The sequence below is a fragment of the Pteropus alecto genome, unplaced genomic scaffold (assembly GCF_000325575.1).
Source record: "Pteropus alecto unplaced genomic scaffold, ASM32557v1 scaffold86, whole genome shotgun sequence".
In the NCBI taxonomy this organism is placed as follows: Eukaryota; Metazoa; Chordata; class Mammalia; order Chiroptera; family Pteropodidae; genus Pteropus; species Pteropus alecto.
In genome coordinates, this window is record NW_006442109.1 from 1,198,883 (window position 1) to 1,223,139 (window position 24,257).

General features: G+C 38.7%; 1 protein-coding gene across 3 annotated transcripts in view; it reads left to right on the top strand.

The window, feature by feature from the left end:
* ARMH4 (armadillo-like helical domain containing 4) overlaps nt 1-24,257 on the top strand; it is a 98,681-nt gene that overhangs the window by 37,651 nt on the left and 36,773 nt on the right. The gene's annotated exons all lie outside the window — the stretch shown is intronic.

Consider the following 24,257-nt stretch of genomic DNA (forward strand, 5'->3'; position numbering starts at 1 on the left):
AATAGCCAAGCTCCAACCACTAAGAGCACAGTTCCCTAATTTTGGAAGGAGTTCTGTCTTTCTTTCCCAGCTGGAACACAGCTGTAGGCTTTGGGAGGACTTCCAACTGCAGAGGAAATGTGTGTAACCAATATGCTGGTCTGCAGTCAGAAAGCAAATTTATCTTGTCACCCTCTGTCCTTTTAGAATTTACTTCCTCAAGGGAAATTCTTCCCTGGCTTCTGGCTTCTGGGCAAGCTTTCGGCAGTCCGATGACTTTTCCGTTCATTCTGATAGTTGTGTTTTTGTGAAACAGAGTCTCGTTTTAGCAGTCAGTGTCCAGAGAGCCCCATGCTTACTCTCTTTTGTGCGTAGCCCGCATTTTAAGTGGGAGACTCCTAGGATGCAGGCTGACCCTAACTTGGCATCCTCTTCTCTGTCAGCAGGGCAGCTCCCCTGTCTGTCTACCCTTGGCTTTTTCAGAAGAGACACTGCTAAGCTCTGGGCGATTCCTTGAGGCCTCAGTCTCTTGACCTGAGGTGAAGTGACCTCTACTCCCAAAAAACTCCCTCCACCCAGTTCTCTTAGTCTTTAACAGCTGGGTCCATTTATAATCTTCAGTGCAACAGAAATTAGGTTTAAGAGTCATATATGGTGCAAGCAATAAAGATACTTATTTCAGACTGTGAAAAACAGTCATATTAGTTTTTGGGGATTTCATTGAAAATCTGGATGTCGGTTTGGGACTTTGCTTTGGAATATCATACTTAGTGTGCCTTGGTGCCTGGTTGAAACTTCCAATTTAGAATCCTATTACATATGATTTCCTAAAGATTGTTTTCTCCTCCCATGAAAACTCTCTTTTAGATCAGTGGCAAAGAAAGTGTGAGTGCATTAAAACAAGTCTGGGATGGGAAAATTAACAGCATCTGTTTATTGCATGATTGGGTAGCTTAGAACAACCTCTTTTTTGTTTTTAAAGCTCGAACTGGAATTGGTAAAATCTTTAAAGGTTTGCAATCAAAAGAGGAACCCTTTTCATAATCTCTAGAGCTAAAGAAGCATGCAGGAGGTTGTTTAATGCCATCTTTTTTTCTTTTATAGAGGTCTTTGTCCTTTAAATTTGGTTAATCGGTTTATCCAACATACCCATCTAAGCACTCACTATCTCCTTGGCACTTTGTATGGCATTGGGAACACAGAGGAAAACAAAACAGTGCCTTTTCTTGTTTAGAGTGGAGCCCATTTCATGAAGATTTCATAAAGATTTCAGAGTGAGTTTTATAATGAAAGTAGGTTATAAGAGGGCAGGGCAGAAATGTAGAAGGGAGCCATTTCTATTAGCTTGGAGTGTGCAGAGCTGTCACTTGTAGGATACATAGGTAAAAGATAGCTTTCAGGGATAGGAAGCCAAAGAAAGAATATGCACAAAGGTATTGGAGGGATGAAAGAGCATGGCGCATACATATGGGTTGGCCAATACATTGTTTTTTATCAAATTTTTTTCTTATTATAATAATTTATCATTTCCCCAGATGTCTCTTACCTTTTACTGTCATTCCTGATAAATTCATTTTGTCCACACGTCCTTAGCATCGTGAATTTTCTGGAAACCAAAACAAGAACAAATCTTTCAAGTTGTTTTTTTCTCACACTGTTGAAAACTGTGTTTGAGTAGTGTCTGGGTCTAGAATTGTATTAGTGAATCAGCTTTTTCTTGGATTGACAGGAGTAGCTCCTCGTACTTAAAACCAGTAACAACTTCTGGATCAATATTAATTGATAGTTTCCTAAATACTCTCAGATTAGATAAAATAAAGGAAAACCTCCCCTATTTGTGATGAATTTTGTGGTAGGTAGAATAACAGCTCCCTAAAGATGTCTATACCCTAGTCTTTTGAACCTGTGAATATGTTACCTTACATAGCAGTAAGGACTTTACTGGTATGATTAAGGGTCTTGAGATGGAGAGGTTATTCTGGATTGTCTCGGGGGTGGGGTGGGGAGCAGTATAATCACAAGTGTCCTTAAAAAGAGAAGGTAGGAGGGTCATAGGTGGAGAAGATGTGATGATAGAGGCAGAGGTCAGAGTGATGGCTGTGAGCCAAGGAATGCTGGCAGACTCCAGAAGCTGGAAAAGGCAAGGAGATGGATTCTCCTCTGAGCCTCTAGAAGGAATACAACCCTGCTGACACCTTGATTTTAGCCCCTCAAAACCTATTTCAGGCCTTTGACCTGCAGAACTGTAAGATAATGTATTTGTGTTGTTATGAGCCACTAAGTTTGTGGTAATTTGTTACAGCAGAAATAAGAAACTAATACAAATTTCAATAAGCATTTTATAAGCAGCATCATTTTTGAAAGCAGAGATGCATGGTAGCTGTAGTCAAGAGTGTGAACATTGTAAAACTAAGTAGTTATTCCTTAATGAATCATTAAAAATGCAAACATTGAGATCCTTTAAAAAGTAAACTTATTTAGTACAGTAACACTTTAATTGGCCCTATTCTCCATTCCTATTTTTAAGTGGGTGGTTTTTTTTTTAGAGATTGTCATATTCTATTTCACAATATGAATGGTATTCCAAAGCAAATGCTAAAACCCGTATAAACTTTGAAAAATGAACAGATTGAAGTAGGTAGTTGGGACTGGCTAAAAATAATGCAGATTCTATGAATAGATTATAGTTTTGTTTCCTGCGAAAAGCAGAAAACTTAGATGACTTTCTAAGGCAAACAGTAGATTCATAGCTTCAAATTCTCTGCTCTTCTGAAGTTTTCTGCATTGTCACTTACTCATTGTCTCTAGCTTTGAAATGAGATTGCTCATCTTGATTTTGCTGTTGGAAGGTGACTGTGGAATAAACTGTACGTGTTATCAGGATATAGAGAATCAGGAGTGAAAGTTCCATGTTACGGTTGAAGTGGATTGATTAATTGGTAAAATGCCAGTAGCATACAGGAAGCTCTTTATTCACATGTGCAGAATGAACTTCTTTTTTGATCTAATAAGTTTATTTTCAAATTTATTGGCAAGAAACTGTACAGAAAGCAGATACTTGATCACATTCCTTCTTATCCTGTTACCATGATAAATCACACAATCATCCTTTTTTAAAGTACAAAGTCAATATGACCAAAATTGAGTGAGCATATCCGTTTTAATGTTTAAACATTTCCAGTGTAATTAGTACTTGGAGACTTTTTCCTTTTCACATTCCTTTTTGCATATCTGTTAAGATGCTTTAGCTACAGGTAGCAGAAACCTTAAATTGGATTAAAGAGTAAAGAAGTAAATTTTCTCTCAAAACAAGAAGTCTAGAGGTAAAACACTCTTGGGTCAGTTGACTCAGTAGCTCAGCTTTCATCAGTGACCCAAGGTTTTTCCATCTTGCTGCCCTGTGGACTTCGCCCCCAGGCTGGCTTCCTTATAGTTGCAATGGCTGCAGCAGTTTTAGGGGTCACACCCAGACAAGACATTGTCCAGGGGAAGAAGACTGTTTTTTCACTGTGTTTCTTTTTTAAAAGTAAGGAAACCTTTCCAAGAATTCCCCAGTAGAATACTTCTTGCCTCTAATTGGCCAAGGTCAGGTCACATGCCTATTTCTAAACAATCATTGGTAAGGGGAATTTGATCACATGACTGGGAGGGTGTTAATCACCATGCCTATTACCCATGATTTTTGTGTTTTTCTGTTTTCTTCTCTTGTAGGTTATACTTATCCATGTCTCTTTTATCCTCTAGGCATCCTATTAGTGATCTTATTAAATTAATATCTTTATTTTATATATATTTTGAGTTCTTGAGTTCTGAATGAAGGCCTGAGGTTGGTATTGTTCCATTTTCTTCATCAGGAAGAGACCATTTTTGGAAAATTTACAGTTTGATTGATGTTCTGGTTGGATAAGTCTTCCAAAAGCCATCAATTAGTTAAGAATTATTATAACAGTCTTCATTTTTTCAAAAGCCTGTACCTAAAATTGGAATGGAGTCTTGATTTAGGAAGTGGAATATTTTTCTCTGGAGGTCTTTAAAAAACCTGCTAAATATTCAATTAACAGTTTAGGGATGTTTGTGGAAAGCAGAAGAATGAAGAGCACTCATGTATCTATTATTTTCACCAGATATTCATTGAGCACCTACTAAGTGTGTGCTGTATATTGTGGAAATGCTGAGAGGCTGAATTGTAGAGAGATTAATTACCATGGGGCAGACAATGGTCTCATAGATATGAGGTCAGAGGCCAAGCAATTCCACAATGGGGAACTGACACATCACTTATAAATAGGGATTGCTTCGAGTGGGCAACCATCTGTGAGGTGTGACTTCAGGGGTGCTTTATCCAATCCCTTAATTTATACCACCCTTTCTGCCTTACCATGGTGTCTGCTTTCAATATTAGACACTTCCTATGGATTGAGATAATGTATGTTGAGAAGGCCTTAGAAAAATGCAGATCTGCTATCTGGGTAGATAATTCATTAAGATATTATCATTTATTTCTTATTATTAATTTATCACGTTCAGGAGCTGGTGATTTAGTATGATTTGAAGATTAACGAGAGAGGAACACAGGACAAATGCGTTTTGAATTGGTAGGAAGGTAGGATGAACGGCAGGTAAAGGGTGTGGTGGCTGGACCATATAGAAACTGAACACTTGACTGTGAGAAAGTCAGACCCTTAGCCCCAAAACGTGTCAGCTCTTCTCTTTCTGTTCCTTGTTCTCTTCTTATTATTCTTTTAAAACATTTAATGTGTAGCTAAGACTGAACAATTAAATATAGGGCAACATGGGCTGTGGCAGCAAAGAAAAGAAGCTCCGTAAAAGAATAGTGGGAAGTGTGAGATTTCAAAGAACTCTTCATTGCAACAAATGTCAGTGTATTTTGATGTATAACATGTTAAGCTGTGGATTAAAAGGTTGCTCAGGAAGCTGCTGGGCTAACATAATTAAATAAATGTATGAAAGGAGAGGGAGGAATGAACCCTCAATCCAATGTAACCAGCACAAAGTGAGTGGCAGATTGGCCGAAGTCCCCAGACAAGTGGCTCTCAATGGTAGGCACACTGGACTCATCTAGAGAGCTGTAAAAAATACTGATGTCTGGGTCCTACCCTAGAGGACAACTGTTCTAGATGGAATCCATTGCTTGTTCCCTTGGGATGGGGCAGCTTCTGATTATGTAGGAAGATGGAGAAAGAAGATTTTAAAAAGTCTTTCTAATGACAGCTAAATGTGAGATAGTATCCTGGATGAGATCTTGCAACAGAAAAAGGGCATTAGGTAAAAACTAAGGCAATATGAATAAATTATGGTCTTTAGTTAATAAAACAAAATGTTTCTATCTTCTATGAATGGAATCCCCATTAGTGATTTACATTGCTTTTCATGATCTTTTGTGTATTGGATTAGTGTGCCTTAAAGAAAAATTCAGCTTTTTACAATCACATAGAGATAAAATTTAAAGTCAATATCTGTGCTTTAATTTTCCCAGAAATCCCATGGTCACGTTACAGACTCCTAACTCTGGACCGCGGAGGTTTGTATCCAGACTCATGCATCTGGGATGCCTGAGCATCTCCCGGTATGAGTTCCATGGGTGAGCATCTGCCGGTTACCTGGGGTTCCTTTCTATCCTGAGATGGTACCCAAGGTGTCTGGATTTGAGAGTAATGCCATTCACTCTTTCTTTGGAAAGAACTGAATTACTTTTCCTACACAAAAGGAAAAGACTTGGGTGCTGAACTTTTTCACATTAGGCAAGACGCCCTGGTGGCCAGAGTTTAAATTAGAGATTGTGATCCCCGCCTCTCTTTGCGTCATGAGGATGAGCAAATAAGAGAAATTAGGTCTGCAGCGGAGGATACCTTCCAGGTCCAAGATATTATTTCTTCATAGCTCTTTCCATTTAAGCTGTTGCTTGCTAGCAAATTAGTAGTAGTTGGGGATTTCTAGGGGAGAAAAATATGTCCCTATGCCTGTGGTGAAAGATTCAACAAACTCGAGAATTTAATAGGTTTTAAAAATGCATTTATTGCTGTGTTTTCCATTTATTTTATTTTTATCCTGTTGTGCTGTCATTTTTTTTTTGTCAGAAGCCTTAAATCCTCTTTTTAGCATGGTGTAGGTTATAAATAGGTTAAATACATAGAAATTAATGGACTTCCTTCCTGCTGCCCATTTCCAACTATGCTTGCAAAGTGTACTGAAGACCACAAATATAGAAATTTATATGAACCAAAAGTCAAAAAGAGAGCAGGCCATGCCTAAAGAAAACCAGGTGCTGGCCTAAAAACACTTTAATGTACTCTGTTTTTTCCTTTCATTTTGATGTTCATGACACTTCTGATGAATGGTTCTGTATATTGGCTATAGCCAAACTTTTGTGTTCCTTTAACATAGGAAATGTTAAGCTGTTTGGAAAGAGGAAAGGATTGATGGCATGGATAATTTTGTGGGTTATGCTAAGTTTTTTAAAAGACTCACACTGATGTTTCACAGCTATTTGTAGGACTTTCGTACCAAGAATCTCAGGCAGACAGAAAAGAGGCTTCAGGAATTCATTCTAAGAGTCATAGGCAGAACTTAGATCATTAAAACACACACACACACACACACACACACACACACACACACACACACACACACACACACCACTCACCTTTGCCCGTCAGCTGCGGAACACTGCAAATTCCCTCTTCTCCTCTAAGTTTTTCTTTTCTTTTTTCGAGAAAATGAGTGAGAAGTCAGCTCTAAGTCTCAAACACTGATGAGGGAAACCCATACAATGTTTGTAGAGAGAGTCTCTACAGCACAGTGGCAGCCACAACTACCTATGTGTATGATTTTGTATGTGCGGAACATGGAGCTAACTCCCTCAGGCATAGAGCCTCTCTGGGGTTATTCCTGTGTTGAGGGAGAGAAATCAGCCTTGGGTCTTAAAATAAAACACTTTGCACCAGCTGAGTCTCTCCAGTACAGTAGTAGTAGGTTTTGTGTGATGAAAAGAAACTGCCAGCCTCTCAAGCCAGCCTCAGGGAGCCAAAGCTATTTTAGAAATTCAAAGGATTGGTGGCGAAAAGTAAAAATACAACACAGTGAAAGTGAAGGAGGGATTAAATGTTAAAACAAGGAATCAGAGATTTAGATCAGGTACCTTGGGGATTCAACGGTTCATGGATAGGAAACATTTCTTAAAATGTATTTATCTCTTTTATACATCCCTGATATATTCAAGGACCTCCATAATCTGTCTGAGGTCTATGTTCCCGCTTTATTTTTCCCAGGTGCTCTATCTAACGAGGCCTGTGCCTCATTGGGCTGTAGTCGCTGTCACCAGAACACGCATTTCTGCAGACATGGCATCTGTCCATACTCAGCTCTTGCTAAAGCCTTTCCTGGCACTCTTAATATGCACTGAGCCCTCCCTTGTGAAAACCCTACAGCAGTTGACAATATTGCTCAATTTCCATTCTCATTTTGCTTATTATTTTGGGGGGAGCCTCACAGCATCTAGCACTCAGCATTGAGTACTGTCGATTGCTTAAAGGGGGTTTCTCTTCCAGTTGGAAGGCATTTTGGGCCTGAAACTGCCCAGCACAGTTGGGAGGAGGGATAGGGATGCTTTAGTACACTTTGCCAGTTGAACAGTAGTCCCTTATGTAACTATTCTGGATGGCAACATGGGGATAGAGTGGGATTTTAAATGGAGTTTGTACAATTCATGGAAAAAGATGGTAACTGATCAAGTGTTGAGGGCTTTTCATAATGCTTATAACTGACATTAAGCATATGTATCACATGGCAGGTAGACCTTCATGTGATCTTAACTTTTTCTGGTTTTCTCCATTTACCTCAAAGTTTTTATATCTACAAATTCTTTAGTTATAGCATGACTTCAGGTCATAAACCTCAGATGGCATTTTGAGGCTAGGTTTTTTTGGAACATAATCTAACATTTTATTTTCCGGCTTTACTGAGATATACTTGGCAGATAACATTGCATATGTTTAGGGTGTACATGTTGATTTGATACATATATATTGCAAAATGATCACCACCATAGTGTTAGCTAACACCTGCATCATGTCTTGTACATGCCATTTCTTTTTTTGTGGGGAGTAATCTAACATTTTAGAATATTTTTTAAGAATGAACTTTGAGTGATCCTACACTGTAGAAATGATCAGACCTTGGAATTTTTGGGCCAACCACCTTCATAATCCTTAGCATCTGATCAGATGAAAATCAGATGGTTGCATTCTCACAGTAATCAATCATTTAAAAATTTTTCTAGTAGTTAATTAGGTAGCTTAATAGAGTTAAGGTCTTTGATAGCATCTATTAAAGAATAATTTAGCCATAGCATCACCTAGATGCAAGTGAGAAGTTTATTAATCCTGATTCTCTCTCTTACTGATTCATTGCTTTCCTAAGTCAGAGAATTGGGTTGTCTGTATCTCACTTCTGGCTGCTGCAAAATTATAACTATAGTGTGGTATTTTAAATGCTTTAGGGTCCTAGTTTGAATTTTTTTCCCCTCTTTTCCTGTCTTTAACACCCTGTAGGAGGACCTAGATATTGGGTTCTTATATCAAAGATTCACTAAAAATAAATTTGAACTTGTTGTTTAGGAATATCCTTCTGGAAACCTAAGCCCAAATATCTCAGCTCCAAAGTATTCATCTTTATTTATTTTAATGATCTGTATGAGATAATAGACTTAATGCTTTCTAGAAACTGAAAGCTTTATTGGTATTTTCATAATTAAATTATGTTTAATTAGAGAATTGGGAAAAATCACATTTCTTTTACTAGGAATGAATTTCTTATGTGAAAATTCAGCAGTCACTTTTCCTTTGGAGAGCTAGGAAAGGATTCTTGGAATTAAGCCAGAAAATAATCTCTTCATCAGCTACAGTTAATAAAAACATTAATAAAGCATATTACATCTGAAGAGAATGCTGTGAACTAATTTCTTTGTAATCAGAATGCACTTGTAGGCTCAGCTGGGGAATTAATAACATGTAAACATCTAGTAGGCTAGATGAGACTTAAATAAGAAGAAATACTGAGAGAAGTGGGAAGTATTTCAGAAAGGAAGAAATTAAGTATAAATTATCCTCTTTGAAAAATACAGAAGGTAAGCAAAGATGATGTTAAAAACTTTCAATTATGTTAAAACAAATTGAGAAATTAGTAAAAAGTGTCCTTATCTCTTGAGTTGAAGTTACATGCTACTAAATTAAGGTAGATTACTTAATAGAATGTTATTAGTTCACTGTATTAAGAATCTGGAATATGTGGAGTTTCTCAAATTTTATTTGTCTTAATTAATCTGGATCAGAGAAAGAATGCACTTAACTTTCGCATTTCAGAAACTACAGCAATTAAGTGATTTTCCCCTATCTTCAATCAAGACCATAAAATAAAGATGCTAAAGCGTCAAAGCTAACCTTAGTGATAAAGTGAGGTTGAAGTCAGCTGGTAAACTTGTTCATCTCACTTCAGCATTTGAGAATTAATAATCACAGCATCTGCTGTCCCAGCTCAGAACTTTCTGGTTTTCTGTTGGACAAACGATTGTTTCACAGAACCTGGCACAAAATATAGATATATGGTCAAAAAGGGGTCCCAGTTTCAATTCATGTGAAGAATCTTCAAAACAAACTTTACAACTATACACATTTTCAAGACCCAGGGAAGGAACGTAAAACAAAGGAGTGCTCACAGCTAAGGGAATTTTGACTTACACCTTCCATCTCTTAAGTTTTTCTGCAGAGATGAAATCTTTCTGAAATAATAGATGAAAGAGGACAGCGACTGTTTGGAACAGGATGGATTTAATGACTCCTTGGGGATAAATACTCACAATAACGTTGGTGACTTCCAACTGCATAAAGTTTGATGTGAAATAAGCCATAGGCACCGGGCAAAGTACCATCTGGGTTTGTTTATCACTGTCCTGGTAAAGTATTGCACATCCTTTAAAGTGATGCAGGACCAAGGCCTTAAGCTTCTGAGTCCTGCTGTGTAGGAAGTAGAGGGGTTATAGAGGCCATGCACACAGACTTAAGGTGAAGAGTTGTTGCCAGGTAGACCTTGCTATTCAGTGCTGAGCCATAGAAACCACACAGAGATCTAAAGACAACTTATGTACTTAATCCACCAATAAAAGGGAGATGGGGGCCAACTATGAGAAAATCACGATGTGGGAAAGTTTGTTTTCAGTGGAATCTTGCAGCTTTTTCTTCTTCCTTCTCCCTGGTCATCATCCTCATCATCCTCACTTTTTACTCTTCCTGTGAGCACTGGTGGCACCCACCCAGGATGGCCCTGGGATCCTGGGGCTTCAGTCTTCTCTTTATCCCTTTCACTCTATTAGTACACTCTTTAAGACTTTGATTTAAACATTTTTTGAGAGACCATCAGTAATTCATAGTCATTAAAAAGATAAAATTTCATAGAAGATATAATCAAGATTCTCATTCAGATATAAAATGAATGTGTGTCAAAGGTTTTTAAAAATTAATTAAAAAAGGAACCAGGCAGATGCTGCAACTGGTTCAAAGGAGAGACCGAAGAATCACTAGTGTACATGGAGTCCAGGACTGTTAAAATGAATTTACAAATGGATGCAGGACTGACTTTTTCCACTGTACAGTTAATTTGCTTGTTTAGAGAATTATTATTTGTATTGCTGTTAATTAGCTGTAATTTAAAGAGCTGTGAAGTAGACTAAAGGCAGTGCAGAGCCCTGATGGAATCAGACAACTCTCAGAGGCTCCAGCACTCCAATAAAAGGATATTCGATAATCTCTTCCTTATTCCAAAGATTAAATTTTTTTCTTACATACTAAAACAAGGATACCTTGTAACCCCAATTTGTTTGCAAGCATTTATATTGTGAAAGAGAATTTTTTAACTAAAAGAATTGAATGGTGGCCTTTGGATAAGTGAGAATGTATCTGCCAGGTGAGGTCAGTTGCTATAACAAACAGCTCCAGTGTCAGTGGCTTAACACAGTAGATTTATACTTGCCCTCTTCCTAGTTCCCACTGTCTCTCAGTTACACTCCGCCAAGTGTATTCACTATCTTTGTGAGGCTGCTTGCAGCTCTCAGTCTGGGATGGACTCATTTTTCTTCCACTCAGATTCTGTTGGTGAGAACAAGTCACATCACCCTACCTGGATGAAGGTGAGACAGGTTGTGGTGGTGGTGATAAATGTGGTTTAGCTGAAGCAAAACAAACTTAATGAGCATTTTGCATTTTCAGGGGTCTGCTTCCAGGTACACTCACCTTAGAAAGGCAAACCCCAGAAAACTGTTTGCTATTTATAAATTATTGCTAGACCATTAGTGATGACCAGAATACAGTGTCCGCTCTCTATGAGCATATGAGTCATGGGAAGGAAAATCTGTAATGTGAGGCAGGATGTGACATATACTGTGAAAGAAGAAAGTGCTCTGAAACTACCAAAGGGAAAATAGTCATTTCAGCCAAGGGGAACCATGGAAAGCATTAGAGACAACGTGCAGGATGGCAGTTGAGAGCCTAGAATTTGGAGTCAGGGAACCCTAAATTCAGGCCTTCCCTTTACAGCCATAGGCTCTGGACTAGTTTTTTCATTTTTCCGGGCCTCTGTTTTCCTAACTCGATAAAAGACATGGTAACTCTTAGCTCATAGGGTTGTTGTAACATTACATGAGTAGATATATATGTGCAAAGTGAAGCAGAAGCTCATTTACATGAGACCTTAATGGTTAGGTCGATTTCACCGGGCAGAGAAGGGTAAGAGGCCTGGTAAGAAAGGCCCTTGGGTTCTGTTCCTTTCCTACCTATTTCCCCAAGGAGCTTTTTTATACATTGGAAGTTTCCAATAAGACTGTATTTAAGAAAAGGGAATCCACTACCAAAAATAAATGTGAAAACCTAGGTGTTCTTGAGTATAATACTTGAACTGTTTAAAAATCTGACATGGATTTCTAGTGGATTTGCTGATTCATTCTTTGCAACAAGACCCAGTCTTTGTCCGCACAACACACAATTAGCTGTAGGCTTAACCAGTATGGTATGAAGAGATTTAAAGTGATCACCTTAGAAACAATGTAAATAATTGATTAGAGTTTTTTACTTTTCAGATATTACTTCTTCAAGCTACAGATGAGGTTTCTGTGTCTTTTCTATATTTTTGCCTCCAAGTTCCCCCTCCCCCAGATTAATTATATATTTTAACTTTGGGGACATGTAATTACAGAATGTTGTTAAGAAAGAAAAAAATCACAACATGCCTACCTTTAGGACATTTAGCATAAAGGCAGTAGCCTTTAGATATAAACTTGAAAACTGAGTGTTTTGTTCTACTTGGTAGCCTCGTGCAAGTTTATATCTAACCTCTCTGCACCTTGAATGTCTTAATAATTTTATACAGATGAGCATAATCCTTAGGAAAAAGCAAGTGTGGTACTTCTTGAACATTAACATGCATACAAATCACCTGGACGTTCTGATAAAATGCAGGTTCTGATTCAGGTCTGGGGTGGGGCCTGAGATGCTGCAGTTGTACAAAGCTCTCAGGAGATGCTGATGCTGCTGGTCTGTGGACCACGCTGTGAGAGGCAAGGGGCCAATTGACATACTCTTCATCTGAGAACTTGAGGAAGCCTCACTTGGGAGATTAAGGGATCCAGAAGTTTGTTTTTAAAAGTGAGTTAGAATTTTATAGTATCTGCTTTTAATCAAGCTGCCATTGGTTGGTCCTCCCCATTTCAAGTTTATATTTTCCATTAAAGACAGAATTCTTTACTTTTTATTTGTTATGTTATGCTTTTATTTTTTTATTCTTAATTGCAGTGACAAGGGCATTCCATCTCTCTCTGCTTTCGTGTCTTCAAGAGTGACTTCTTACTGAACAAGAGGCACTAGAAAAATAACAGGAGTATATTATTTTTGCGAAATGGTACATGGATGTTTCTTGTCACTATGCTATGTTTCCTGACTTTTTTTCCTCACCATTCATTTAGATTTGAGTTGTAACATTTTTATGGGGCAAATTCTCAAAGAAGTGGGAATTTATCAAAGCCAAATATAGGCATAGAGTAGGTATTCAGATAAAGAGGAGCTATGCTAGTGATGCATTTCCTCTAGTGAGGCATTTACTATATTGTAGTTATTCCTTCTCATTTAGCAAGGCTCCAGTGAGAGGCATGGCAGCCAGGAATTGCCATTGAGTACTCTGTCCTTAATTTTCTGTGAGATATGTTAGTGAAATACACTCACAGATTTTTCTCTCTGTGAAATGAAGATAATGGTCTGTGAAAATTATACAAGATGACAGGGTGACCCCTGAGCACCCTGGGGTCCAGTCTCAGGCTCCGCCTGCAATCAGTAAGTGAAAAGATTGATTTTCCTCCAACTCAGCAGTAGATGTCACTAGAGTCAACTAAAACCCCAGGAAAGCTCTGGCCAAAAGGATTCTATTAGAGGAAAAAGGAAAGGAACATACTAGCTACTAAACTTAACTAGGCATCCCCAAACTCAAATCTTTTACATTATATTACTATTTATTGTTTTCAATATCATATGTTATTGTATGGACAAGTCTCTTCAGAAAAAAGAAGTTGATTTAGCAAACCATTCATTCTGTTCCATCCTTCATTCACCAGTTTGTTTATTCAAGAAATATTAGGCACTTACAAAGTGGAAGGCACTTGCCACGCTCCGGGCTTACAATGGTGAACAGTACAGATGGTCTGGCTGTATGGAACTTCCTGTCTGGTGAGAAAGACAGGCAATTAAAGAGGTAATTACAGTACAGAGATCTTAGTGTAATCATAGAACATGTGCCAGATAAAACAGAAGCAGATGACAAGGGAACCTGGCTGAGTGGAGAGGGGAGGAATGGTCTCTGGGACAAAATGGTGTTTCAGAAGGTGCCTGTATCATGCGTCAAGGCACAAATTAGAAAGCCAGCCTTCGGATTCCTTTACTCTATTTAAGATTCTCATGGATTCTTGCTGTGGTTCAATTTACCTCCTTTGTCATCATTTGATGACACCATTTGAAATGTACAAAAATTACCTTCCTTCCTGATTTTACTTAGATAATTTGAAAGTTCTAAAAAATTAACTATGTTCTATATTACTGTCATTACTTCTCATTTGAGATATTGAAAACTGCTTAGTATCTTTTACATGTTAGGTAGTTTGACAAATACTCTTAAATGTTTTATTAGTGTGTGATATATGGAAGATAAAATTGAATGCTGAAGCTGTCTGTCTTTCCCTTGTTTCTACTTTTACTCTTCACGGGGGTTTTGGATTCAAGAAAAAGCTTCATGTTTCCACAGGATGTTGAAGTCAGTAAAACACAGCTGGGAGCCACTTTGGCAATAGTTATGTGTCCAGGCTGGAGGGAAGGAGTGGTCATGCATTAGATATCAAACATTTTAAGCAGGTAATAAAGAATGAAATATTGATAAGGAACGTGAAATTATTCTGTTCAATATTTGCCGTACTTTCTTGTGACTTATGAATTACATTTTGAAATCCTAAATTAAATTTATTGAGAGTCCCAAATACTGATTTTTGGATGAGTAAAATCAAGTTAGTAATTTGAGGTTGTGCACATTTCGACCTCAAATCTGCCTTCCTATAACCTTACCTTCTGTTACCTCTCCTCTTGCCATGTATGTGCTTCATATCCTTGCCACAATGAACTCTTTTCACATGAGCATGCAGTGTTCTTTCATTTTTCTAAGATTTTGCATACCCAGGTCTCTATCTGGAGTTCCTTTTCTCACATATCTCTTGTCTATCTGTGGAATGCCTACTCATTCTGTAATACCTGATGCAAAAACCGTCTTTCTTGGGAGAATTCTCATGAATTGATAACTTCCTTATTTATACTTCTATAGTTCATAGTGTTATATTGTATTTCATGTATTGAATGTCTATCTTATAAGGTTCTGAACTACCTGAAGGCAGGGAGTCACTCCTTATTCATCTTTGTATTTCCTATGCCCTATCATAGTTATAGCACATTTTAGTGACTCAATAAGTGGTTGTTGAGTGACTAAAATAAATGTGTGAATGTATGTGCATACATGCATGGATAAAAGTAGTTACTGCAAGTATTTCTCATCTCAATGGAAATGTCAGAAACTGTGGAAAGAAGAAACTTGGAAGTTACAACTGGCTTATTAATCTTCCAGGTAAGCCTTTGATATCTGCAGGTGCATCCTGAACTGATGGCCAGGGAATTTTTAGACTAGATCTTTAGAGTCTTTTTAAGCTGTAAAAGCTGATAACTTTATTTTGGCTATGCCACTTCAAATAAAAGAGTGAGAACACTTTCCTTGTAACACTTTTGCCTGCTGGCTGAAAAACAAGGGTAGTTTTGCTCAACTTAACTTGTCACTGTCTCTCTTCTTAGTTCTCTGAAATCTACCTCTGTTGTCCCTCAATGACAAATTATTAGGCTCATTCCCAAATGAATTGGTTGTCAGGTAGGCATCATTAAGGCTAGTGAAATGTCTCAGTTTCAGCTGAGCAGGGCACACATGATGCTATCTGATCCTGACAGGCACGGCGATGTGGTGTTCCAAGAAGAGAAGAACACCTTTCAAGACGACAGCATACCTCAAGTGTAGGCAATTACTCTAGTCAGTGAGTAATAATCAATATATGAAGCTTAAGATGGGGACATTAATGCTTCCTTTAATGCAAAAACATTAACAACTAAAGGTTTTTTGGAAGGGTAGGGCAGGAATGAATTGATAGTCTCCCTTTCATTTCCAAAGTTGATTTTTATAATCAATTTGCAGACGTAATCCATTCTGAGGGATGTGAATAATAAAAAGAACTAAAAGCTTTTACAAGATCTGTTTTTAGTCTGCTTGCCTCATATTCTTCCTTCCTTTTAGTCCTCCAGCACTATGTCACATTCATTATTGTCCTGAAAAGAAAAATCATTCAAGCCACTTAAATGATGTTTCAATGACATACAATCCATTAGGATTCAGAAAAGCCAGCACTTTCCAAAGAGAAATGTGACATTCTCTTTTGCTTATTCTTTCTCTCTTTTTATTTTACTTGAAGTGAAATTTCAACTTCTTTTGGAATTTCTTATTTCGTATATTTTCATAAAATCATTATTTTTGCAGATAATGACCTCTTACCTCCTAAAACCACCTGCTTGATTGGCTAAAAGGCAGGGGTTAATATAAGTTCATTCCCCATTTTTGTTTGTTTATCATCATTATGAAGCAATATATACCCAAACCAGAAATTTTGGATAAAATTTATATTGCTGGAATTATGCCCAGGAGTAGCTGGGTAGACTTCCAGCTCTGTCCACCACCAGAAAGAACCTTTATTTTGAGCAAACCACAAAATCACTCGGAGGCCAGAGAACGGTGTAAATGTGCTGCCATTTCCCTCAGGTTGCCTTTCAGGCTGTGCTGACTCTCCTTACGTGAGTGGTGAGAAGTCTCTCTTCCTTGGTCTCCTCTCCTCTTCCTCTCTGCCATTTTCCCACTGGGGCTGCAGCTTTATCCTGTGGTCTCGACTGGAAACTTCACAACCAGACACTTTCCTTTTCACAGTTGTCCCTGGAGTCTAGAACAATGCCCACCACATAATAGACCCTCAATAACTTTGTATTGAATAAATTTAGTTCTCAAGGGAACTATCAACATAGAAATACAAACCTAGATGTACAACATTATTGCATAATGTTGGTGCCTGAGGCCAGAAGACCCTCTTCCCACCAGGAGAAGATGGGAAGGCACAAAGGAGATGAAAGGAAAGGAAACCCTATCCTGCCACATTTCAAGAGTTTTTAAAGGAGGTAGGAAAATTCACCTACAATTCTTCTACTCAGAGGAAACAAATGACCTGTTATCGTCTAGCCTTTTTTCTATGTATTTTTTTTCCATAGTTGCCATTATGGATTTTCCATTTTATATCAGTGCAATCTAAGTTACATTGTAGCTTAGTCAAGTAAAATATATCTGCTTAAATTAGTAGTAACCAAATTTATTTGTGATAGTATTTTTCTTTGATTCTAATACCAGTGATTTTTACAATTCAATGCTTCTAAAATCATGCATAAGTAATATAGTCAATATGTGTTTTAAATGTCAATGGTAAATCTAAATCAATGACTTCTTAGAGGGTCTATGAATATAGTATATGGAAATAGTCTTCAGTATAGTTAGTTTTGATATTTCCTCATGGAAAAGTGACCGGACTGACCTTCCTTTATGGTTCAAAAAATATTTCTCTGAATACTTCAAAGTCTCCTGGTCCCTACTGCTCCCTGTTTACTGCTTTTTTCTTTACATAAAAAAAAAAATTTGTTTTATTGTGGTAAAATTCACATAACATAAAATAACCATTTTAAAGTATACAATTCAGTGGCACTTAATACATTCAGTGAATGTATTAAGTGTTGGACCAGCGTCACCTCTATTTAGTACTAAGACATATTCATCACTTGGCACATGAAGGCAGAGAATGCATGGACATGACTGTGGTATGTTATAACACGTTTATACATGCTGAGATACTAGTATCAAAATTCACTAAACATATATGCTATTGGCAGTTGTAGAATTGTCCTGGGAGTTTCTAAAAATTAGTAGTTATTTTATGTGAGATAAATCAACAAGCAAGACTACCAACATGTCAGAAAAGCTTATGGAGATGAGTTCATGATTTAGAGCAAGGCACAGCGTAGCTAGGACCTCTTCCTCAGGATCTCAGCTTTAACATATCAGCTGAGGCTGTGGTCTCATCTCAAGGCCTGACTGGAGAAGCATCTGCTACCAAGCTCACATGGTTGTTGGCAGAATCCATCTTCTTGTAGGTGGTAAGACTAAGGGCTTCAGGACTTGTTGGCTGTTGGCTTAAGGCTGCCCTCAGCTCCTTGCCACACGGGCCTCACCATAGGGCAGCTTGCAACATAGTTCACTACATTGAGGCCAACACGAGAGAAAGTCTGTGGGCAAGAAAAACATCACAGTCTTATGTAACATGGTCATGGAAGTGACATTTCATCCAAGTGACCTTTATCATATTCTATTAGTTAGAGGCAAATCACAGGTTCTGCCCACACTCAGGAGGAATATCAGGACACCCAAGGACCATGGGTATTAGGAGATGGGGATAATATGGAGCAAGGTTGCTGTATAAATGGGTCATCCAGTCACTCATGTCTGTCTGCAGAGCTGGCTCATTTCCATCCTCCACTGAAGAGTAAATTAGGTAAGGAAACTGACTCATTCTAAAGGGCAACGTGGGCATGAGGAGAAGCTCTGTGGGGAGCATGCCGTAGACTTGCAGTGTTGCATAGAAACCACCACTCACCATTTGTTTTGATCTGTCAAGGGAAACTGGAAAAAATTTGACAGTCTCTGGGGAAGATGATAAATGGTGCTGATGGCTGGTGGGCTTAGCCTTAGTATCTGATTTGAGGTGTTTCTTGGAGCCTTAAGGCTTGAGGGAACAGAATGTCTGCAGTCACACAATAAGGAAATGCAGGTAACTTCTCTTAAGTCAATGGCATTGTTTGCTAATAGTTCATTCTCTAAAGTCCTGTGTCAGCTAGACTTATTCCAAAGAAATTGTAAAACTGCTGAAGGGCTGTATTTGATGCATAAAGAGTGAACTATACTTTGGCTGGCAACATATTTTTTTGTGAAACATTTTTTCATCTCAAATGGCATTACTCTGCTTAATAATATCATTTGTCTGATTTTGCTATGATTACTCTCGAATCTTTCAAAAAATTAATGACACCTAACTCAATATCGCATACATGGCAGGCACTAAATAAGAACTGCTAAATGAATGAATATAAAAGAATATATTATTGGAATAAATGGTAGCTTTTGAGCTGCTTATTTGAATACAGCAACATCCATTTGTATAAATAGTTGTGTGTTGTTTTGAGAGCATTCTTGCTCCTTGATAGTGTGATGTCTTCTGCCTCACCTGAGAGTTGTCATTCTTTGCTTCCAACACTGCAGTGCATACAGTGGTTATGAACTAAAGAAGCAAAGATAGTAAGAATCAGAGGTGTCTCACAGAATCAGAAACCCTTTGATAGCTCCTACCACTCATTTTTCATAGATGTTTTTAATTAGAGTTTTGCTAAATTTCCATGCTTAAGATACTACGCTAAATGCATTGGGAAGGAGTGGTTAATAATTAAACATTTTGGGAAAAGTTAATGAAAGCATCAATGTTATGAGTGGAAATTTCTTTATGTGATAACTAATTCTGTGCTGGAATTGTTTAAGGCAAAATTTCGGGGTTTGAAACAGTTTGTTCTTGGTTAAAAGTGTGTGGATTATCTGCGCTGTCTCAGGTAGGCCTCTTTTTGCTAATCTAGCTGTTTCCAGGCTACTTCTTGGATTGCAACTTGCATTTGATACAAACTGAGGGATTACAAACTGTGTTTTTAAATTGCCTAAGAAAAAGTATCAATAAAAAATAAATGACCAAATTCTGGCCAGGTGGCAAGTTTCTGTCTGTTAGTTTTAGTGTTTCCACTACTGCTCGCCTTCGTCAGTCTGTGTGATTGAGAGCTAACCGTGCAGCTTGACGTGGTTCTGCTTTCTTACTGATGAGGGCAGATGTGAGCTGGGGAGGCTGTGATAGATGGGTAGTACTACAATGTTCTTGGCATGCACGGTGAGGCTGTGTCCTTCTCCAAGTCATTAAATCAAAGCAGGATTCTAAATTCCAGGCATGGCAAGGCTTTCTTGGGATGCAGATTATCAAATTTTCTGCTCATTTGTGAAGAACCGTGACCTGCCTGCTACCTTTAATAAAATGTTATTTTAAAATAGCACATAGATCATCTTTTCACCTTTATCTCTGAAAACCCTTTTCTCGAACCCATGGCTCTTGTTATGGGTCGGTTATATCCTCCATCTCCCACTCCCAAATATGTTGAAATCCTAACTCCTAGGACCTGTAAATGTGACCTTTTTGGAAATAAGGTCTTTGTAGATTTAATCAAATTAAGATGAGCTCATTAGGATGGGTCTTAATCCAATGTGGCTGATGTCCCTATAAGAAGAGGGAAATTTAGACACATACACAGAAACACGAGGAGAATGTCATGTGGCGACACAAGGACAGACACAGAAGGAAGGAACTATGGGAAGACTGAGGCAGATGTTAGAGTGATGCTGCCATAAGCCAAGACACATCTGGTGTTACCAGAAACTGGAAGAGGCAAGGAAGGACCCTCTTTGAGTCTCTGGCGGGAACACCGTGATTTTGTACTTGTAGCCTCCAGAACTGAGAGAAAAATTTCTGTTGTTTTAAGCCAGTTTGTGATGCTCATTATGGCAGCCCTAGGAAACCAACACATCTTCTTTTGAGCTCCTGCTTTCTTTCTCTCCTTCTCTTCACGGCCAAGCTGCAAGTTGGCTAGATTGTACCACCCCACTGAAACTGTTCTTGCTGAGGTCTTCAGGGCCCTCCCAGAGCGGCTAACCTTGCAGACCCTGGAGCCCGCTTGCCTGAGTTCAAGTCCAGACTCCACTCCTTGTGAGCTGTATAAACCTAGATAAATTATTTAACCTTTCTGTGTCTTAGTTTGTGTTTATCAAGAAAAATGCTTATCCCTGGAGGCTGTTGTAAGGCTTAAAAGAGTCGACACAGCTGAAGCGCTTAGCATAGCTCTTGGCACATAGCTAACACTTCCTATGCATTAATTTCCATTAATATTATTTGCCACATATGTCTCCCCTTTTCAGTCTTTACTTTGCCTTTCTGCAGCATTGGACTCTCCTGGCCCCTTACCTTTCTAGGATTCCTGTGCTCCATTGCCTCTGGTTATCCTCCCTGCCTCTGGCTGCTCCTTTTATGAGTAGGCTTCTCTCAGAAGGCATTGTAGCTAGTGGATAGAGCCCATGTGTTGGAATCTAACAGACCTGGGCTCGAGTCTCAGTTTGCATTTATTATTAAGTGAGTGACTCTGGACAAGTAAGCCTTCTGAGTCCCAGCAGTTTTGGATAAAACAGGAGATAATTTGACCTTACTGGGCTTGTGTAAGGAGTAAATGAGATATATAAGCAGAGGGCCCAGAATAAACTGATTTCTGACTTTCACCTCTACCTCTGGCTCATCCTCTGACTCCTAGTTGAAAGCTGCCATGTAAGGCTCTGCAGTTGTTGTCCCCACAGCTCTAAGGGGAGTCATTTACTTGAAGTAAAATGTGATCCAGCAGCCCTACCCCCACCCCCTCCAACTTTTGGTGTAGAGATAGATCTATAGAATATGCTTAAGGAGCTGGGAAAAGTCCTATAATATGGAAACTTCAGCCATATTTGATGTTTTAATTTCACTAACCTCAACATTCAGTGATTACTAGGTCTCATGGCTTTGATTTCTCCTACAGTTCTTAGAAACATTCTCTTCGAAGAAACCAGACTTTGGATTTGGAAGGGATATCAGGGGAACCAGGTGTGATGTCTGGTGGAAGTCAACAGTTTCAATCCTGATTTCTGCAATGATTGATTCTAAGGCAGCCAGTGAGTGGGGCTGAGCAAGGCAGTGAGAAATCCCGGAGTGTTTGTATGTGGTGTTACCCAGGGATGGTTGCCATTAGTAGGAGGCAGGCTAGAGGTAAGAGAATTGGATTTTGGTGGGTGGAGAGCCAAGGTCAAGCCTTGGAGGAGGGAATGGCATAAACCGAGTAGGATTTCAGGACCCGGCCAATGAGCTGGGGCACAGAGGTCATCTCTGGTCTTAGACTGGGCAAGTGATCAGAATTGAGGATCTGGATCCTTTGGACTGAGCCAGCACAGGGCTAGGGAATCTAGAATGTAACTCAATTCTAAGCCTTACCAAATAGGGCCAAGGGGCTGAAGCAGGAGTTGTTGGTGCAGGCCGCTTCTGTCACCGTTACCTTGAGCACTGAAGTAGGCCAAAGCTGTGTCAGTAGTCCCAGCTGGGAAGACCTAAAGAGAGAGAGATATGGGAAATAAAGCTAACAGATACACAAGTCATTATTAGTTGTGATCATCAGAAAAACACACAGAGGAAGTTTGGGAATCTGGGAGCTCTGAAAACATCTTCCCTTTGTGCGTTTGCTGTACACACTCCGTGAAAAGACCCACGTCAGCCCACACACCCTGGAGATACCTTTCCCCCGGTCTTGATTTCTTTGAAGAATAGTAGCCTTTTGCAGCCAGAGAAGTATTTAATAAATGATATTCTGACTTAGAAATGCCTTGTGGTAGCTTTATTTTTACATCTCTTAATACAGATTCACTGGGTACAGTTCTATTGGGATAATCTACAAAATTATGTCATAGTTGTCCAGTTATTCCTTGTTTGCAATGTCTTGATCTAAGGCTCACAAATGCTGCAGTATTTGGTGATCAAATCACAGTTTTTTGAAGACCATTAGTTATTAAAGGATAAAGATATTTTTGAAATCTTTATATCTATACCAGACCTTCACCAGTCTTTGCTGATTGTAGTGAATTTATCTGTTAGAATTAGGACCAAATTGCCTTCCTCAAAGTTCATGGAGTTAGAATAAAGAGGCAAATGGGTGCAGTGGGGGCACAAAGCCGAGAACGAGCTATTCCTTATTAGTGACAGAGAGTTAAGAGGAAACAACAGCAAAGCTGACTCATAATGCTGCTTTTACTACCCTGTTAAGGAGACTCTAGAGATGAATTACTCAGTCTTTTCAGTGTAGGCAGACAGGTGAAAAAGAAAAGGAATAAAATATAGCTCAGGAAAAGATGAAGAAAATATGCAATCGTGATCATATTAACTAAGATTATAAAACTAATCCTATATTGATTAAAATGGATTATGATCCAGTGGACTTGATATGGAGATACTGAAAGCATTTTTCCTTTTTGCAGATTCTAGGACGGTTTTAAATTTTAGTTTGTCTGAATCTCGCTTTGTTTTCTGTGTGTTGACAACATGGCTTAAAACTGTAAACATCCTCCTGACAGATTGCTTGAAATCTGGAGCTGCGGTCACAAGGGAGTCCATCATTCTGTTAAAAAATACCAGGAACTCACATATAATGCAGCATCCAGGGTTTTACATTCTGCACACATTGAGGGGTGCTGCCTTTGGTAAAATGAATCAGAACGTAAAACTTTTCCTATGCATTAATAACTGCTGGCTCTAGTCAAAGACCACAGACTCCAGCTGGTCTTTAATTCCCCATAAACATCATACAGAGAGAGAGAGAGTTGTTGTTTCAGAGGGTTTTCGGTGGTATATTTTTGGTGAGTTATGTGGTGTGAATTGGTGTTTACAGGGTGCTTTTGATACGATTAGGGTTCTAAACGTTAGTTGAGTCATTTCCAAGAGTCCAGGCAGCAGCTGAAGAGACGTTTTGAATCTCCATTTCCTAGATCTTGGGTAACGCATACTTAATGAAAAAGGTTGGCTGTAAATGTTGACTTTAAAATTAGAGCTCACTCAGTGATGAAATTTAGCATCTTTGCCAGGGCTCTTCTGAAATCTTGCCCCGCTTTCTACAGTGATCTTTCTGTCTAGGTTTGGACAAGTGTTTGGCAAAGTGGCCTACCATCTGGCATTCAGCAAGTCCATCAAAAGTGTGACCTCCCAGATTTATATACACCCTGGGAAACATGAAACACTCAAAGCCATTTAAATATTTTTCGCATCCTTCTCCTGTTCCTGAAGACTCTCAGCCTTAACCTCTGCTAATGCAATTCACTTCTGATGTTCATCTACACGATAGATGAACATCAGAAGGCCCTTCTCTTTGTGTCTCTAGGATGGGTTCTGTGCCGCCACTTTAAACTGTTCACTTCTGCTATCTCTTTCCACCACATTACACAGCATTTGAAGATTCCTGCTATGGGAATCGGTCACCTGTCATGAGTCCTTGGGGCTCATCCCTAAGACTCTTCTCAATACTTCTCTTTCTATTCTATGGCCTATGATACAGACCGTATTCCTGTGCTTGCTTCTTTAATTTTACTGCTCTCTAAACAAGGCTGCAATGAAAATCAACAGTTGGAAAAGAACTGACTTTCCTACCTTTTAATTCTGGGCCAGTTATAAGTACTGTCTTCTTTTGATGAAGCAAAATAAAGAACCAGATTTCAAACAGGAAAACAGATAATAACCTATGACACTCTGAAACTCCATGCATTTCAATTCGTGGGTATATCGTAATTGTTTATATGGCTTGTTTAAATTTTCGTACTATGCTGTTCCTTCACAGCAACATAACTTTTATTTCTCTAGC